This window comes from Nuphar pumila, chromosome 10, assembly GCF_984573655.1.
Source record: "Nuphar pumila chromosome 10, dmNupPumi1.hap1.1, whole genome shotgun sequence".
Lineage (NCBI taxonomy): Eukaryota > Viridiplantae > Streptophyta > Magnoliopsida > Nymphaeales > Nymphaeaceae > Nuphar > Nuphar pumila.
The window spans coordinates 11,758,019-11,776,303 of NC_143258.1; positions in this window are offsets into that span (position 1 = coordinate 11,758,019).

Below are 18,285 nucleotides of genomic sequence, written 5' to 3' on the forward strand. Positions count from 1 at the left end.
TCTTTGTTCAAAAGGCATACTTCTCATTTTTCCAAGAATACAATGATTACAAGAGAAAGTATTTTTACAAAGATTTTTAATAAAATGCAAATAGGATAACTTGGTGATGTTGGGATGACCAAGTCTTTTGTGCCAAACATTTATGTCTTTATGTTGGGCCACATTACAAAAAGGGGTTTTAGGGATTTGGAGAGAATCCACATAGTACAAGTCTCCCTTCCTAGAGCCTTCCCCAATCAACTTCCTGGACCGGTGATCCTGTATTAAACACTTATTAGATGAAAATTGAATGTCACATCCAAGGTCCGAGAGTTGAGAGACGGAAAGTAAGTTTAAATTCAATTTAGGTATAAATCTAATTTTGGGAATAAAAAAATTTTGAGTTTCAAAGTTTCCAATCCCCTTAATTTCAAGAGAAGTGCCATCCGCAGTTGAAACAAAAGATGGTGATAAACTTTTAAAATATTCAGAAAGAGAAGAGATGTTTGGAGACATATGAAAAGATGCACCCAAATCTAAAAGCCAAGAAGTTTTACCTGGAGGAGAAGGAGTGGATACGGCGGCACCGGAAATAGCTCCCTTAAGAAGAGGTTGAAGAGCTTCCATAATTTGATTTAGAGAGAGAGCTCCACTTGTAGATTCCTCTTTTTGTGACTGAGATGTGGTTGCCATTGCAAGTAGTTTCTTCCATTTAGGACAAACCGGTTTGATGTGACCGGGTTCCTTGCAAAAGTGGCACACAATTTTGCTATTGTCCCTTCTTCCGCCTTGACCACCATTGTATCCTTGATTTTGGTTTTTAAAGTGAGGAGGTTTATATGTCCTCAAGTTGTTGCCAGGCCTAGACACGGCATTAGCTCCATCACATTCATCTTGATTTGTGGGCATTGGAAGAACACTTGGATTTTGCTTGCTAATTCCCATACGAGTTTCCGCTCCACTTAACTTGGTAATAACATCTTCAATGGAAGGAGATGTGAAAGAAGATAGAAGAGAGGACCGAATTTGTTCAAATTCGGGTCGAAGACCATTTAGGAAGTTAAAGAAGTGATCTTCCTCTAATTGCTTGTATCTAAGTTCAATAGTTTCGCCACTCCACTTGGGCTTAAGCATTGCAAGCTCATCCCAAATAGAGGATAATTCAGCAAAGTACTCACGAATAGACATCTCATTTTGTTGTAGGGTCAAGGCCCTCTTTTGAAGATAGTACTTGTGAGATAAGTCTCGTGAAGTATACATCTTTTCAAGATAATGCCAAGCTTCAGAGGCTTTCTTGAATTTGATGATATTGGCATTGATCTTGGTTTCAACGGATGAGAAGATCCAAGATAGGTTCTTGAAGTTTCTCATTTCCCATTCCTCATGTTTCTTTGAATATTCTTCAAGAGCTTTTTGTCTTTCTTCTCCTTCAAGAATTTTGATTTCTCCTCTTTCAACCATCGTAATTTTTGGTTCGGGTTCCGTTATGGAACCTTAAACATATCCCTAAAGCCCCTTTCCTTTAATATGAGCTTCCATATTTCCGGCCCATACATGATAATTGAAACCATTGAGCTTAAAGCCAAGAGAGAAATGAAAGTCTTTTTCACCCATTAGAGAGATAAGATGAAGGAGAAAAATACGTACCACAAAGAGATTTTAACTCTTACTTGTTGTAGTAATCTTCCAAAATATTTGATGAAGAGAAGTCTTCACGCCAATCTCGAAAAAATTGAAGGCACGCTTTTCGAGGCACTCAATATTGTGAAGAATCACAATACTTTCCTTCTCAAGCAACCTTGCTTTGATACCATGTGAAAATCTCTATAAAAAAGGATTGTGTATAAACACAAAGTGTGCACAAAGGCATAAAAGGAGAACTCTCACAAGTGCACAAAGGCACGGATACAAATGCACAAAGGCATAAAAGGAGAACTCTCACAAGTGCACAAAGGCACGGATACAAATGCACAAACATAAAAAAATATCAACTTCAATATGTTGGGTCCCAAAAGAGGGCTTTACAAAAGTGTAAGTTACAAGGGGGTAACACCCCATATTTATAATACAAGGGAGAGAGGGAATGAGGGAGTGTTGGGCTCCCAACGGCTCTAAATAGAGCTGTTGGGAGTCCAACAGCTCTCTCTACTTTATGCTTTTTGACTTTGGTCAAAAAAGCATAAAGCCAAATAAGTCCAAAAACTAAACTAAAAAAGAAAAAGAAACCTAACCTAGTTAAATAAACTAACCTAATCCTAACTAAACTTAAAAGTAAACTAAAACTATGAGATTACATATTGAATTATGTTACATTATTTAACATAAACATCATGTTGATTTGTTTTTTCTTTTTACTTTTCGCTTTTTATCAGTCATTGTATAAATCGCGATAAGATAAATTGTTGTACATGTATTGTATCTGAATCATTATACCAGATATTGTCCCAGAGCGATATATACAATGATGTCTGTATCAGTGAAGTTAACTTGATTTGTTCTCTACTAAGTCTAAACATCGTGTCGATTTGTTTATTTTTTCTTTTCCACCATTTTCGAATGTCATTGTGTAAATCGCGATGGAACAGATCGTTCCCTAGGATAAAGCTCGTGAAGGAAAATCGCATTAGGATATTCAAACAGATTTGGTTCGATTATTTGATGGGTTTAGGTGGGATGATTGTACAGATCATGATAGAACACCTTCTATAAACAACAAATTGTGATCTCTTATATACAACTGGTTGCAAGCCAATCGCGATCTCTTATAAAAATGTGATCACTTTTATTCATGAAGGCCAAACATTACAACGATCTGTTCAGTGGCACTTGTGTGTTATACTTATTAAAAAAAGAATTAAACAATTAAAGAATGTCACGTTATAAAAAATAATTATAGAATTACAATAAATAATTATCGGGATAAAAAGAATCATTGTCATTTATTCAATGACACTTGATGACTCAGATGGACTATGATGACATACAAATCGTCTCTTTTTTTTTCTTGGTGGACTCTCTATCATCGGTGGCCTCTTGGTTCCCTCAATCTTATTATAAATATTGTTCATCATCTCTACCAGTGACCGTATTTGTCTCCCCAAATTCCTCACCTCCTTTCGTAAGTTCTTATTTTCCCTCTCCAACATCTCAAACTTTATGCTGGAGACTTTCTTCTCTTTTGTGAGTTGTGTTTGTTCCTCATTGTGTATTGTTGCTGAGGTAATCCTTGTTGTAGCCGGAGGGAGATGATGGACATGTTTTGTACGCTGGGATGCGACGTGATGGGGGACAGGAGGGAGGCATGGGTTCCTAATATTATCAATCTCCAGATTTTGACGCATGGGTTCTTAATATTTTTGGAAATAGTTGGGATCATATTTTCATTCTTTATAATCGTACGCTATGGCATGAACACCTCCTTTGTTCTAGCTATCCAATTATTCTTTGTAGCGTGCGTGTCAATTCACGTTTCTGACCCCACCACTATTCATCTTTCTTCTCACTCTGTGATCATCGCAAAAATTTTTCTCTTGTATTCCTTCTCTTCCTTCTCTTTTCCTTTCTAACATCTATTTCTCTTTTTGAAGGGGAAATAAAAGACAAAAAAGAAGAGAGAAGAGAAAAGAAAGAAGAGAGAGGAACTCTTTTGCAAAGGTCTCACTTGACCTTAATTTTGAAAAGATTTTGAAATTACTCGCCTCCGTTTTGAAATATTTACGGGAAAAGAAGAGAGACGAGATTCGCTCGTCGGTACGAGGTTCGACCGTTCCTGACGCCTTTACCAGGTAATCGAACCAAGGATCAAATTTATGCCTTTTTACTTTGCTAAAATATTATCTAAAATTTTATTCTAAGTCTAAATGGACAAAGAATCATGCTTGTGCAATGCAAATGTAGAAATGTATGCTTTTGAGAAAAATAGTTTAGAGATTTTCTAAGTGATTCTGAAATAAATTTGATAATGTAGTAAAGAAATGTTTCCAAGGGTTGAAATTAATTTGAAAAAGTTAGATTTTAAATCTAATTCAGAATTTAAAATAGATCTGGAAGAAGAGACTTGAAATTCCCAAGTCTCGAAATGATCAGAATTTAGAAAGATAAGCCTTTAGATGAAGAGAAAATGAGTTTAGAATCAGAATTTTGAAATAAGAATGAATTTTCAAAGTCAGAATGGACTTTAAATTTGGATCGATTTTCAAGAATCGATTTTGAAAAAGGAAATTTTGAATTCAGGACCTAAAACAGGAATTGAATTTGAATTTAGACTTGAGAAATAGATTTGAAATTGGATTTGGAAATGAGAGTTGGAAATGGAGCTGAATTTTAAATTTGGAATAGAATTTGATCTGAAATCTGGAATCCTAGATGGATTTGAATCCAAAATATGAATCCCAAATGGAATTGGATCTGAAGTCTGAAATCCAAGATGGAATTTGAATCCGGAATTTGAAATCCTAAATGGAATTGGATCTGAAAATCTGGAATCCAAGATAGAGTTGAATCTGAAATCTGGAATCTAAAATGGAATTGGATCCGAAGATTTGAATCTATGGTGGAATTGGATTCTAAATCTAGAATCCAAGAGAAGATTGGATTTTGAAAATCCAAATGAGGCTTTGGAGATGGATCTAGATTTTGGAAACCCAGATCGAATTTAAATGTGGGCTTTAAATTTAGGAAAATCAAATTTTGAGATTCAGAATCAATCTCAAAACATTGATTTTGAATTGAGAATCAAGACTCAGCCTTAAGAACTTTGAAAATTTTGGAAAATAAAGGATGAACTTGACTTAAAGCTTGAGTTTCAAAATCAGAAAATGAATCAAGAATTTCAAAGTTAAATTGAACTTTGAAATTTGATCTGAAATGCTAAATTGAATTTGAAATTGAATCCTGGAAATGAAAATGATTTTGAATTTTCAAAGTTGAATTGAACTTTGAGATTGGATTTGGATTGAAAATCGAATTTTGAATATAAAAATGAATTTGAAATTTTAAAGTCAAATTGGACTTTGAAATTGAATTTTGGATTTTGAGATGAGATAGAAAGATGAATTGGAATAAAAATTGAAGATTGGATTGAAAAATGAAAAAGATATATCTCTAAAATTCACTTTGGATTTTGAAAAAGAATTTTGAAAATATGATGTAATTCTATCCTAAATGATGAATGAATAAAAAGAATTTGAAAATTGAATTTGAAAAGCATATTTCATTCTTTAAATGAATTGAAATAAGATTGAAGATATAATACATTTCTGACTATGGTCATAAAATGTATTATATAATAATCATATTTAAATTCAAATGAAGAATAAAACACATTTTGGTGCCTTTATAGAGTTTAAAATAAAATTAATTCTCAATATATCCTGACTATGGCCATTGAGATATATATTTTGAATTAATTTTAAATTAAACTCTGATAAAGGAAGAAAATATTTGAAAAAATGATGATTTTTTAAAAGAGATCCAGTGTGGATCCAGTGTTATTCGGTAAAAGATGAAAACCATAAGTTTTGTTCACACCTTGACTATGGCCATTGATGCAAATCATCAACTTAGGATTTAATCACCTCTTATTAGAATGATTCATGTGTCATTCGTGTTTTTATTTGTGAAATTTTGAAAATAAAAAATAAAATAATATGAAACAAGCATTTTTATAAGATATATATGCTCATACATTCTAATCTAGTACTGAAAAGTAAAGTTTTTCATTGATATCTAACTATTACATCATTGAATGGAATTAAAATTACAAAATTTCTAATCTCAGAAGGAAAAATAACATTTTTTTTACACATTTCTTACAAAATTTCAAGTTAGCCCAAGATAAGAGACACCTATAGAAGGAAATATTATATTGGACTTATGGTGGAATGGATTTAAAATGCATGTGAGATACATATACTCAATGATAATACACACATGAACATGTATGGGCGAGGTTGATATTGAGGAAAATATGTAATGTGAAAATACAGGGGTTGTATGGTGAGAAACAAACTAAATGACATGGGCAGTGGGGGGTTGTTTAATGACAATAAGAAGTGTCATGTTGCCAGTGATAGCAATGCGATGAAAAATGATGAAACGTTATGTATGCTGCAGTAGGTGCAGCATAATGCTACAAGGGTGTGAAGTGGTAAGGTAGGTGTTAGAATGGCAGCAGCAAAGGCTATGCTACAGGGAAGCAACAGCATGCATAGATAGGTTGTGTTGAAGGTGGGAGTGGTAGGTCACTGATGGAAGTAGTGAAAGGCAATGGGAAAATATAGCAGTTGGGCATTAGGTGCTAATATGCTACAGGAAGGTGAATGAGGGTAGTGGGTAATAGAGAAGCTGAAGAATAGTGAAGTGATATTGTTGGACAGGTGGGGGTGATAAATTATATGAGAGCAAGGGTGGACAGGGGTGTATGATGGAGGGCGATAATGCAAGTAGACAGTGTCTTATGAAGATTGTATGAGAGTGGCTGTGAAAAGTTATGGTGCAGGTGGAAGGTGGTGTTTTGCAGGAAGGGTGCAACAAGGTGTTACCTGCCGGTGGTGATTGTAGTATATGGCAGACTGTAGGGAGGTGTGGTAGGTGGCTACCTTACTGTGAGTTGGTGACAGGTAAGTGGAAGATACAGGGGATTGATTTGCAGAAAAGTGGGTGTTATATACTGAATGAAGGATGGATGCATGCTAATGGTGAAGCAAGGTGGGGAATTAATGACAACAGTTTTCTCCAGCCTCTCATAAGTCCTTCAACATACCCATAATAAGCCATTCAAAGAAATATGCACAGGAAGGGGTAGAGACACATTTCCTAACTCTACTTAAAGAAAAATGATATCTTCCCAAAAATGTGTTATTCTATAGATTCTTGTTGATCCGGGATTCATCACATAATCCATATGCCATATGTATATGAGGAAACAAGTGTACAAATGACACCTTTAAGCCTAAAAAAATGCAAAATAGGACCCAAAGTTGAGGACCGTATCAAAATCAAATAAATTTCAGCAGCAACTAAATAAGAGCATTTATATTCTAGGAGGATTCTGGACTCACCATTTGTATGGAGGAAGGATGTTAAAACCTGGACATAAACAAATTAGTAGCAAGTTGAAATTGAAAGAATTGCATCATCAGTGGTGCGCAAATGACATCCCAGCATTGTGGCCCAAAACCCTTACTCCCACTAAGAATAATGTCTCCGTAAGTTCATAAATTCAGCAAACACATTACAAATAGCAATAATTTAAAATATTCAAGCCTCTCTCATGAAGCCATGTTGTGGATACACATGATATATAACACATTTTTCTTACTGTTGTGGACATGCATGACATACGAACATATTTTGTTATCTTTTAGTCATCATTCCTTACTCCGATCACTCTCTTTAAGGCCAATTTTCTCTTGACCTCCTGTTTTAAGCCCACAAAAGTGAAAGATTTTATCCATGAATCCCAATAGCCACATCTCACTAACCCAATTGCAAATTAGATATAGCGTTCTGTCAATAAAAAAGAATGACAAAAAGGATGAAAGGGCTACTATGGGATCATCCACTAGCAACCTCCCATGGGCACAAGAAACTGGACAATCGATGATGACCAATTCTACAAGTACAAAGCATACAACACATAAATCACTAACAAATTTCCTAAGAAATACAAAAATCCAAAGGAGGTACCAGATTCTTTCAACAATTCAATAAAGAACCATCACTAAATGGAATGGGAAACTCATTAGGAAAAGGAAAAAAATACAGAAGACATGCTCTAGAAGCTCAACGTCTTTTATCCACTCAATAATGTCAATATAAACATCCAAAGTTAGAGAATACCTAAATCCTACCTAAAGCATATATAGTAACAGTAAATGGGTACCACAGAAATTCCCTCCCAAGAAATCAATAAAATAAAAAAAAAAGTTTCAAGAACGCAAAAAGCAAAGACAAACATGTTAGGGAGTTACTAACGACAATGATCTTCACAACACCTTGTATACTTATGCCCTCACTGATTCAAAATTAACATGGTGACTTGATGAATCAATTGTCACAAACCAAAGGCATTTTGGTGATAATATTTAATATGCCTGAATCACGATCTCAGACTTGCATTCATATGATACATACAGGCATAAATCTGTGGTGACCATTGTCAAGGCCCAAACATGGTCGTGGATGTCTGCTTCTTTCTAAGCACACGTACGACATTTCTGTGAAAGAAGTTTCAACAGACACTAAACCTGTTGGACTGAATCACACTAGTAACGTGGATTGGCATAATCCCTGCAAATCAGATCATCAAACCAGACCCCCCTCCTTCCTTTAGCTTGTTAGAAAGTCATTTACGAAAAATTCCAAAAACCCACTTGACGTATTACTCTTGGGCAGTTCAGCCATCAGGTAGATCATGTGAACTAATTCCAACAAGTAAAATGTAATGAGATGAGGCCATAGGGATGGGATTAGTGAGCAAACGAATTAAAGGATTAAGCAAACAATAAACCAAACAAATGAAACTAGCGAATGAATCAGGATTTAGGCAAACAATCAATAAACGAAACAAGCAAATGGGTTTGTATTAGATAAACAGACAATAAACCAAAATGAAATAAGCAAAAGGGGATCAGGTAAAACGGTGGGCATGCTGAATGAATGAGCTGCTGGAAATCAGAAATGAACCAATGGGGATGATAACAATGTATCTTCAAATTGACTTCATGCAACAGACAAATCAAATCTACCTTTCAATTGATTCTAACGATCATCTTCAACGGACTAAGGTTGTCATAATAGATAATGCTATGAACCAACTCCTTGTAGTAGACACTACGGTGAGATGTGTCATACTTAAGGTTGTTTGAGGATGCGGATCCGCTAACCTTTGCATATGTGATGGGCATTAGGAAAAAGGAAATGATAATGCAGATCGGAAACCCAGATACTGACAGGTAATAGGAACAAAAGGGATGTCAAAATGAAAATGGGAAAATTGTGAAAGAGATCAACAGATAGATGGGGAATCGGAAAGAAGAAGAGAAAAAAAATGTTGGAATGAGATCATTCTGGTATCATTGTAGCAATAGGTGGATCGATCCTGCTATATGCAGGTCGATCCCACCTTTGATGCCTCTTGATAAAACGAAAAAGAGAAAGCGTAAAATTAAAACAACGAGATAAAAAAAATTACAAACAAAATAAAAAAAATAAAAGGGGAAGGCAACTCAAAATGGAATGCAGTAAAGCAACAAAAGAGCTAAGCAACTCGACAAGGAGAGCGAAAAGGCAGGTTTACAGAAGGAGCATAGGGGAGAAAGCAACTCTTACCTTATATAGATCCGGATTGAGATGGAAGTTGTGTCGCTTCTGCGTATTGTTGTAGGGAGGGTTGATATCCTTCCACTGATTGGGAGGAATCGAGAAAAGAGAGGCATAGCCTCAGTTGTAGAATTACTAGCTTCTTCAATCGGTTGGGAAGAGAATAGAAGAAGGAAAAGAGGGGAAGCTTGAGAGGAAGAAAGAAACATATGCGAGAAGGGTGGAGGGGTGAAGGCGATCAAGAGGAAGAGAGCCCTGCAGTTGTTTAAATAAGGGGGAGAGAAGGATCGAGAGAGATCGAAGTTGTTGGAGATGAACGGGGGAGGAAGAAGAGGGCGATGGAGGTTGGCGATCGAGAGAGAGAGAGAGAGAGAGAGAGAGAGAGAGAGAGAGAGAGAGAGAGATCGTGAATGGGAAAGAGAGCGGTCGTTGCAGGTTTTCCAGTTTTTCAAAAACAGGGTTCTCTTTAAAAAAGATTTTTCAAAAAAGGGGGTTTTAAAACCTTTTTTTTTGTATTTTTGATTTTTTATTTGATTTTTGTTCTTTTTCTTCGTATTTTCTATATTTTTTGTTATTCTTGAAATAAAACTCTAAACTTATGGGTTTTAAACTAATTTTGAGAAATTTAAGGATATTTTACAAAAGAAGTGTTTTCTGAGTTTCTGTGTTTTAAGCTTTTGACATTTTCCCAAAAAACGAGTTTGGATTCAGAATTTGAGGAGATATTCAAGTTTTGGACCTCAAATCGAGAAATATAAGACAATAGATCCAAACGGATACCGGATGGACTGTCTGAGCCTTTCAAAAATTATTTTTGGTATGTTTGTAAATTGGTTTTAAAATTGGATAACGAGGCTCAGATTTGGATTCTAAACTAGATCCGGATCTGAAATTGAGTCAGGTATAGAAAATGGATTTGATTCTAGTAATTTCGAGAAATAAACTAGAATTTTGAGTGAAAGTAACTCAAATTACTCAGAAAATGGGGTCAGGGGCAAAAAGGGAATTTTTTGGATTTTTCAGAAAATTTTGGGTGTTCACACACTTCCACGGGCTTCTTTGGGATAGACTCTTCCAAGCCAAATTGTAAGAGAACTCGACTACCATGCTGCAACTCAACTTCATAATTGCTAAACAACCAAATATTACGGTCACACAGTCTTGCACCTTCAGCAACATGCTCTTGGTCCTCATCCTCCCCATCTCCATACGGTCTCCACATAACCTGTACATTGAAGATTATTGTTTAGGTATAGACAATTATTATTTATAATAATGAGTGCTAAATATATTACAACGACTGTTACTAAGAATTCTAACGATTACAACGACTTATACTAACAAAAGTTAAATGCTCAAAGGCTAACGATTTGTACTAAGGAATACAAAATTCTGTAACTATCATTACTTAAGAATGCAAACAATTACAATGATTTACAGTACTGAAAGATAAATGCTAAAGCGATAACGATTTGTACTAATGAAAACAAAATCCTACAACGATAATTACTTAAGAATGTTAAACATTTCAGCGATTTATACTAATGAATGATAAATGCTGAAATGATTGTAAACGATTTTAAACCATTTACCTTATTTAATTGCAGACCATCTAAAATGAGCTTAGCATTATCCTTCTTGACATTTATTCTAGCCCACCGACCGATCTTTGGAAAACCATAAATTGCAGGTCCACACTGAGAATGCAACGCGATAATATGCTCCCACGCCCAGGCCTACAAAAACAATATATTAGTATCACTATAACCTTCAACGAGCTTAGTCTACAAGTACTAAATATGTAACAAACAAATACCAGAACAAATGGCCAAAACCCCTCGATGATTTTCGTACACTTACTCGCACGGTAAAGTTGATTGTACAAGTGTGCGAGCATAACAGCACCCCATGCCTAGTTGTCGACTTCATCTAAGCCTTCCAAGAACTGCAGTCATAAGTAACTTATTCTCGAACCAGAACAATTGAAAAATAAAGATAAAAGTCACGCAACTATTGGTCAACTCTTTCAGATGCACATGTAGCGGACCAACTATCCCATTTATTATGAAAAGAAGAAACTTTCATTGATGTAGAATCCGCTTCCACCAGAAATACATTGACTCCAATTGTCCATCAACATTCCTAAAAGGGTCGTGCACTTTTTCCTTGCGTTATAGTTTGAATCCCGTAATAAGACAACACTTTCGTGGCACTTAAGGCTAGTAATTTGTGCCACATCTTTTAGGGTCACGGTGATCTCAAAAGAATCAAACTAGAATGTGTTCGTCTGATGATTCCACTTATTTATCAGGTGGGTCATAGTTTTCCAGCACGTTTTAAAATAACATTGGTTCATAAGGCCACCGAAGTGTATATTTCGTAATCGATCCTTCTAATATTCACTCAGTTGTCCATACCATGACAGAACTACAAGCTACTGACACCACCCACCGAGCTTTTCACCTGCTGCTCTACTTCTTTTTTGACCTCCCTGTAACACAAAATAGCATATTATTCGTATCAATTGTAAATTAGTCTCATTTATACTTTTACACCTTATTGTACACATTAATTACTATAAATAATAATCACTGCACAGTAATCGCTATACATAGTAATACTTATCACAGTAAATTGTTATCATAGTAATCGCTATACATTAATCGTTATCACATAAATCGCTATCACAGTAGTACCTTTCACAGTAAATCGTGATAGACAGGATCGATTTACGTACCTTGGTCACTCTTTTCTCTTCTTCATCCCCTCCCTCCATCCTCTGTCTTTCTTGTTGTTCCACCGCCTTCCACTGCTTTTCTACTTCTTCCTTCCTTCGCCTCCCAACTCTGCTTTTCAATTTCTTCCTTCCTTTCTCTTTCTTTCTCTTCCTCCTGCTTCTTCCTTTCCCTTTCTTTCTCTTCCTCCCCCTGCTTTTTTATTTCTCTTTTCTTCTCTTCTTTCTCGTGATTCTTCCTTTCTTTTTTCTTATCTTCCTCGTCCTCCTTCTCCTTCCTTTGTCTTTCTTTCTCTTCCTCGTCCTTCTTCTCCTTCCTTTACCTTTCTTTCTCTTGCTCATCCTGATGCTTCTTTCTTTGTTTTTCCTCTTCCATCTTCATCATTTGCCTTTCCTTATCTTCCTCCTTCTTCTTCAATTGCCTATCCCTCTCCTCCTCTTCATCCTTATTCTTTTTTGTCTTTCCCTCTCCTCCGTCGCCTTCTTCATTTACCTTATCCTCCTTTGATTTTCAAAATATTTTTGCTTCATCGTTTGCCTTTCCTTCTCTTCCTCCTTCAATTGCCTTTCCCTCTCCTCCTCCTCTTCCTTATTCTTTTTTTGCCTTTTCATCTCCTTCTCCTCCTTCATCTGCCTTTTCTTCTTTTGCTTTTCATTCTCTCCCTCCTTCTGCTTCCTTTGCCTTTCCCTCTCCTCCACCTTCTTCCTTTGCCTTTGCTTTTCATTCTCCTTATCATCCTTCTTTTTCTTCTTCTTCTTCTTCATCTTTAGGTCTTCCTCATTTTTCCTTTGGCCTTCAGCCTCAATATCTGATGGATAATCCTTCACATAATACAATTTCAATGCTTTGTCCCTGTCTTTATCATTCTCGATCTTTCTTATATTTTGGTACCTTTCATAACACTCATATAGATGGGACTGGCAGATAACTTCTCTAATATTCAGCCCATAGAACGGCGAGAGATTTCTTTTCTGACAAGCTTTAGACATTGCTAACCCGCACAACACATAAATTTAACTGCATCATTATATGTTACAACCACCTCCCCCAAGTATATAATAATACAAATTATCTCATTCGTTAAACAATCACCAACATTATAAATCATCGCAATATTTGGTTTCATAAGTAAACATTGTTGTAAGATTTAGCAAACTTAAGTACAAATCGAGGTAACTTCATAAATACACATCGCTAGTGCTTTAAATATATAAATCGTTGTTGCTTCAAACTTACAAATCATTGTATAAATCACAACCTTCATAAGTACATATCGTTATAACGTTTGGCTTCATACGTATACATTGTTGTATGATTTATCAAACTTAAGTACAAATTGTGGTAGTTTCATTAAATCGTTATTGTTTCAAACGTATAAATCATTGATGCATCGAACGTACAAATTGTTATAGAAATTCAGCCTTCATAAGTACATATCGTTAAAATGTTTAGCCTTCATAAGGACAAGTCATGCTAACTATTTTTCGATGCCCAGAAGGTAGATAGGTACAAATCGATTTGTTGCAGTATGAAAATAGGTGTTATTTAGCATGAATAGTAAAACCAGTTGTAAGATTTAGCATTCAGATTTACAAATCGATTATTTGCATAACGAAACCTTGGTAATCCAACAGTGGAGGAGAAACACTCAGAAGATAGACGCAGACGGTGGTGGCAACGATGCTGTCACTGTGTAGACGACGACAAAGGGTGCTCCGACGGCAGCAGACGATGGCAAAGGGTGTGTCGTCAAAGGGAGCTCTTGTTACAGCAGATGGTGCAAAAGTTTACTGCTTAGGGCGAAAACAGAACGTTTGGACTTTAAAGAGTTAACATCATTCTCGAACTGGCGTTTCACTTTTCTAGATGGAGGATCTCGAACTGTTGTTTCTCTTTTTTTTTTAAAGGAGGTCATTTTTGTCATTTTCCCGAATCATCGTTTCATGGCAAGAATGGCGGGAAAGGATACTTAAGTCTTTGCAACCACACCGGATTCCGATGTTAAGTGATGCCGACACACACGGGAATACAAGCCTCACGTGCTTATATACATGGTGCTCAATCGGACCCCGAACACGCACGGTAGCTAACGACCATCGGGGGGGGGGACATATATAACCTGCTTGGCTCAAAAAGGCTATAGGCACAACTTTTCCAATCAAGTTTCAGACTACTTCGGAAAGTGTAGTCTGGAAAGTGCTGTAAGATCGGACGACACCCATGAAAGTGCAGTATGTAAAGTGCAGTTTGAAAGTTCGGACAGCAACCATGAAAACAGTTGTCTGGATAGTGCAGTCGGAACATGAACAGTCCAGCAGATAATTCAATTCAGGATAAAAAACTATCCGCAGAAAGAATCTCTTAGTTCCTACAGATAAGGTCTTCTTGAGATAGTGCCCAAGAATCTTCAGTTCCAAGAAATCCCTACCCAATCAAGAATCCTAGCCTATCTTAATCCCTATTTCAAACCATTTAGGAGTCCTATCTTAGCTAGTTTATCTAATATCTTAGAGAAGGCTTATCCCTAGAAGCCCCTTAGGATCCATCTTCTCATCGAGAGACCTCCTAACATCATCTATGATCTTCAGACCTCCTAATCTCCCAAAGATCATCTCCCACCTACCATCAACATGAAGCACTGAAGCTTTGAAGCATTAGCCCCAGCCTTCTGGCAAGCTAGCATCCAACTTCACCCCCTGAGAGATCAATCAGCAGCATGGAGGTTTTGTCGGGTAGAGGACTCGAGGATCAAGTGGACCCCCGAGTCTGAAAAGAGGTACTTTCACCCTTTACATCGTTCATTCCATTCTTTTATTTTATTTCATTCAAAATAGGATGAGCAGATACTAACCACGGTCTTTGCTTTTGTTTGAATAAAATCCTATTTTTGCGATCTAGGTAGAAAGTACCTTTTGTAATCTAGGTTGAAAGGATACAAGCTTATAAAGGTCAAAGACTTGTGAAGACTTTACCCTCTCATTGTGAAAGGGACGATCCAAGCTCGTATCATGGGGGTGGTCCTACATCTCTTAAAAGCAAAAAAAATAAAAAAATTAAGAAAAAGGTTGGTATTTTGCTTGTTAAAAATTTCTGCAAAGTAGGAGGTATGAAGATCAAGAATCTCTTCAATCTTTTTTAGTTTGAGAATCTCTCTAAACACGTAATTTGGGGATTTGCAAAGTAGGAAAGCTGAAGATTCGAAGTTCAAAACTTGGATTTTTAAGTCGAGAGTAGACTGCAGTAGGTGTAGTCTGAGTTTCAAACTACACCTCGTTTTGGACTACACCTTGTAGGTGAAGTCCAATCAACCTTCCTACAATCTGAGTTTCAGACTACACCTGCATATAATCTGAAAACCAGCATTTCCTTGCTTTCATTGCTTAGTCTACAATCTAAGTTACAGACTATACAATGCATTTTGTTCCCCATTTTCCTGCAGCCGGACTGCTTAGAGTGCAATCTGATCCTACAGTTGCACAGTCTGATCACCGAAAGGCATAGATAGATCTGTTAGACCTATCCGGCCATAGCTCATCCTGTTTTTGGACTGTGTCAGAAAGTGTAGTCAGAACTGATTTCAGAGTACACCAGAAAGTGTAGTTTGAACTATTTTGAGACAGGGCGGAGATGGAGACCTTGTCCCCTGCACCCGCCCCGGTCCACTGCCATCCCTAAGCCTAGTACACCATATCCTGTTAGAGCATAGACCCACAAACCCTAGATCTAGATCTTTATGTCACCTTTCTCTTAGAGCATCTACCTAGCTGAAGCTCTGTCAATTTGTCATCATGGAAAGGCCTAATTAAGCCAGACGTAAGACTCGTATACATTGATTTTTATGGTTTTATTTGCTATTTTATTCAAAATAAGTGTGGATTTGTTTAATGGTTTGTATATTTGTGTCTTTTGGATCTTTTTTTTAATCTTGGTAGTGTTCTAAAGCCATGATCAAAAGGGAGTCTGCCATCTTGGTGAGGTTGATCTCTTCTCACCGGAGGAGGATAAAATTTCTCCTTCAATAATATACGGATCTAGTTCAAATTTTCTCTTCCTCAAAACCCCATCAAATCCGCATGCCAAAAACATGTACATCTCGAAAGTCGGCATATAGCATGGTCAAAATAGTCATTCATTGTGTATGGCCAAAATTTGTGCATCATAACCAAAAACCCTCTCCTTCACCATCTCTCTTAGCATTGCTTAGTTTACCTTATGATGATGGACAAATTCCAGGTACTTTCCATACCCGAGGCTCTTATCTGATGATTCGAGGTGGTCCTCGAATACTTTGGATGCAACAGAGCTGGGATAATAATTCCTTGGAACATAATTGCTTTTCTGCCTCTCAAAACTCCTCTAAAGTTTGGGTGAACCTCCTTCGATAATACCCCCTACAATCTCTTTGCCAAAAAATAAATCAAAAGTTTTTTAAAACCATTTAAAAAAAAAAAGGCTATTGTGAGAAAAAGAGTAGAAGTTGATGTTATTCTATCTCCGGTCGTAGCCCGACATCTCCACCTGTAATGTCTCTCTTTTAGTCAAACTGGTTAGAAAGACTAGCAAGCCTTGGGTTTTTATCACCCACTTGGAATAAAATAAAATAAAATAAACAACCTTTTCGATTTGGGTCACATTGGTATTGCAAAGTTGATGTGTTGAGGGTCTCATGTGGACGGGTTGTCCAGAAAAAAAAAAAAACACTTTTCGACATGGCACATTGGTATTGCAAAGCCAGGTTGGAAAAAATTCCACCTGAGTTGGAAATTCTTCTCTCCATTAGAGTTGAAAACTTGTTTATGCTGAGAAACTAGTAATGCAAAGCTGGTTCAGTCCCACACGAGACAACTTAGGTAGCAAAACCTCTTGGTCCCAAGAAACCAATATTGCAAAGCTGGTTGGATCTCAAGAAGACAAGTTGTCCGGGTTTGATATTTCAAAGACAATCCGCGAGTCTGGATTATCGGCCAGACTGGCCGGTGTGTCTATACTTCTTTGTCATTATCCGAGGAGTACTCGCTTAAATAACAAAAAGATACACCAATTTTTGTACCGATTCTAGGATTTGCAATTCTCGCTAGTCCCGGCCTAATACAAAAATTGAATAAATCTGTCTTATAGGGTGCAATCCATGAGAAAGGGAGCACAGTTCTCAATCCATGTTTCACGTCTCAAAACGGGCAAAGTCGCAATATTCCCGAGCAAGTTTCAAACTACTCCAAAAGTGCAGTCTAACGGTTCGGACGACACCCATGAAAGTGTAGTATGTAAACTGCAGTCTGAAGCTTCAAACGACACCCATGAAAACTGCACTATGGATAGGGAAGTCAAAAAGTGTACATTCCAACAGGTAATTCAAATCAGGATAAGAACTATACATAGAAAGAAGCTCTTATCCCCAACTCATTAGGGTTCCTACAGATAGCGCCCAAGAATCTTGGGTTCTAAAATCCGTAGCCAGTAAGGAATTCTAGCCTATCACAATCCCTATCTCAAACCATTTAGGAGTCCTATCTTGGCTAAAGTTTATCCCTAGAAGCCCCTTAGGAGTATGATTCTAGGTAACAACTTATCCCCTTAAACGTTTTTATCGGCAATTTCTCGTTTTTCAAAAACTCGTCAGAAATTGAAAACATTTCATAAATCGCACATTTTTTTGGGCAAAATCTCGGCAATAAAAAAATAAATTTAAAAAATATAAAATTTATTTTTTATAAGAAAATATTAATAAAATTTATTTAAAAATAAAAAACATGATTTTTTTTTTGCGATAAATAGCCGTTTAAAACATAAATATCGCGTTTAAATCACGGTATTTATGTTTTTTCATAAATCTTGTGATATTTTGAAAATCTTGCGAGAAACTGCCGTTTTAAACTTTCAGGCAATTTCTCGCGATATTATCGCAAGATTTTTCATAAATCTCGCGATATTTGTCACTATGCTTCTTAACAACCTAGGAAACCCCCAACACTCGTTTTGCTTGGTTAAATTGCATGGACTGTACATTTGGCCACCATCTGGTTTCATACTAGACTTTGCTAGAAAGTGTATTCTGAAATCACCATTCCACACTGAACATATTTGGTTATCATTTGGCACTTTTCCAGAAAGTGTAGTTTGAAATAAGTTTCAGACGGAAGCAGATCAGGTCATGCTGAACATGATCCTTTTTGCTCATGCCGACATCGTGGCCGTCTGTTAGCATTTTGGATGAATGACACGTGGTTTTGTTGACTTTTTAACTTTT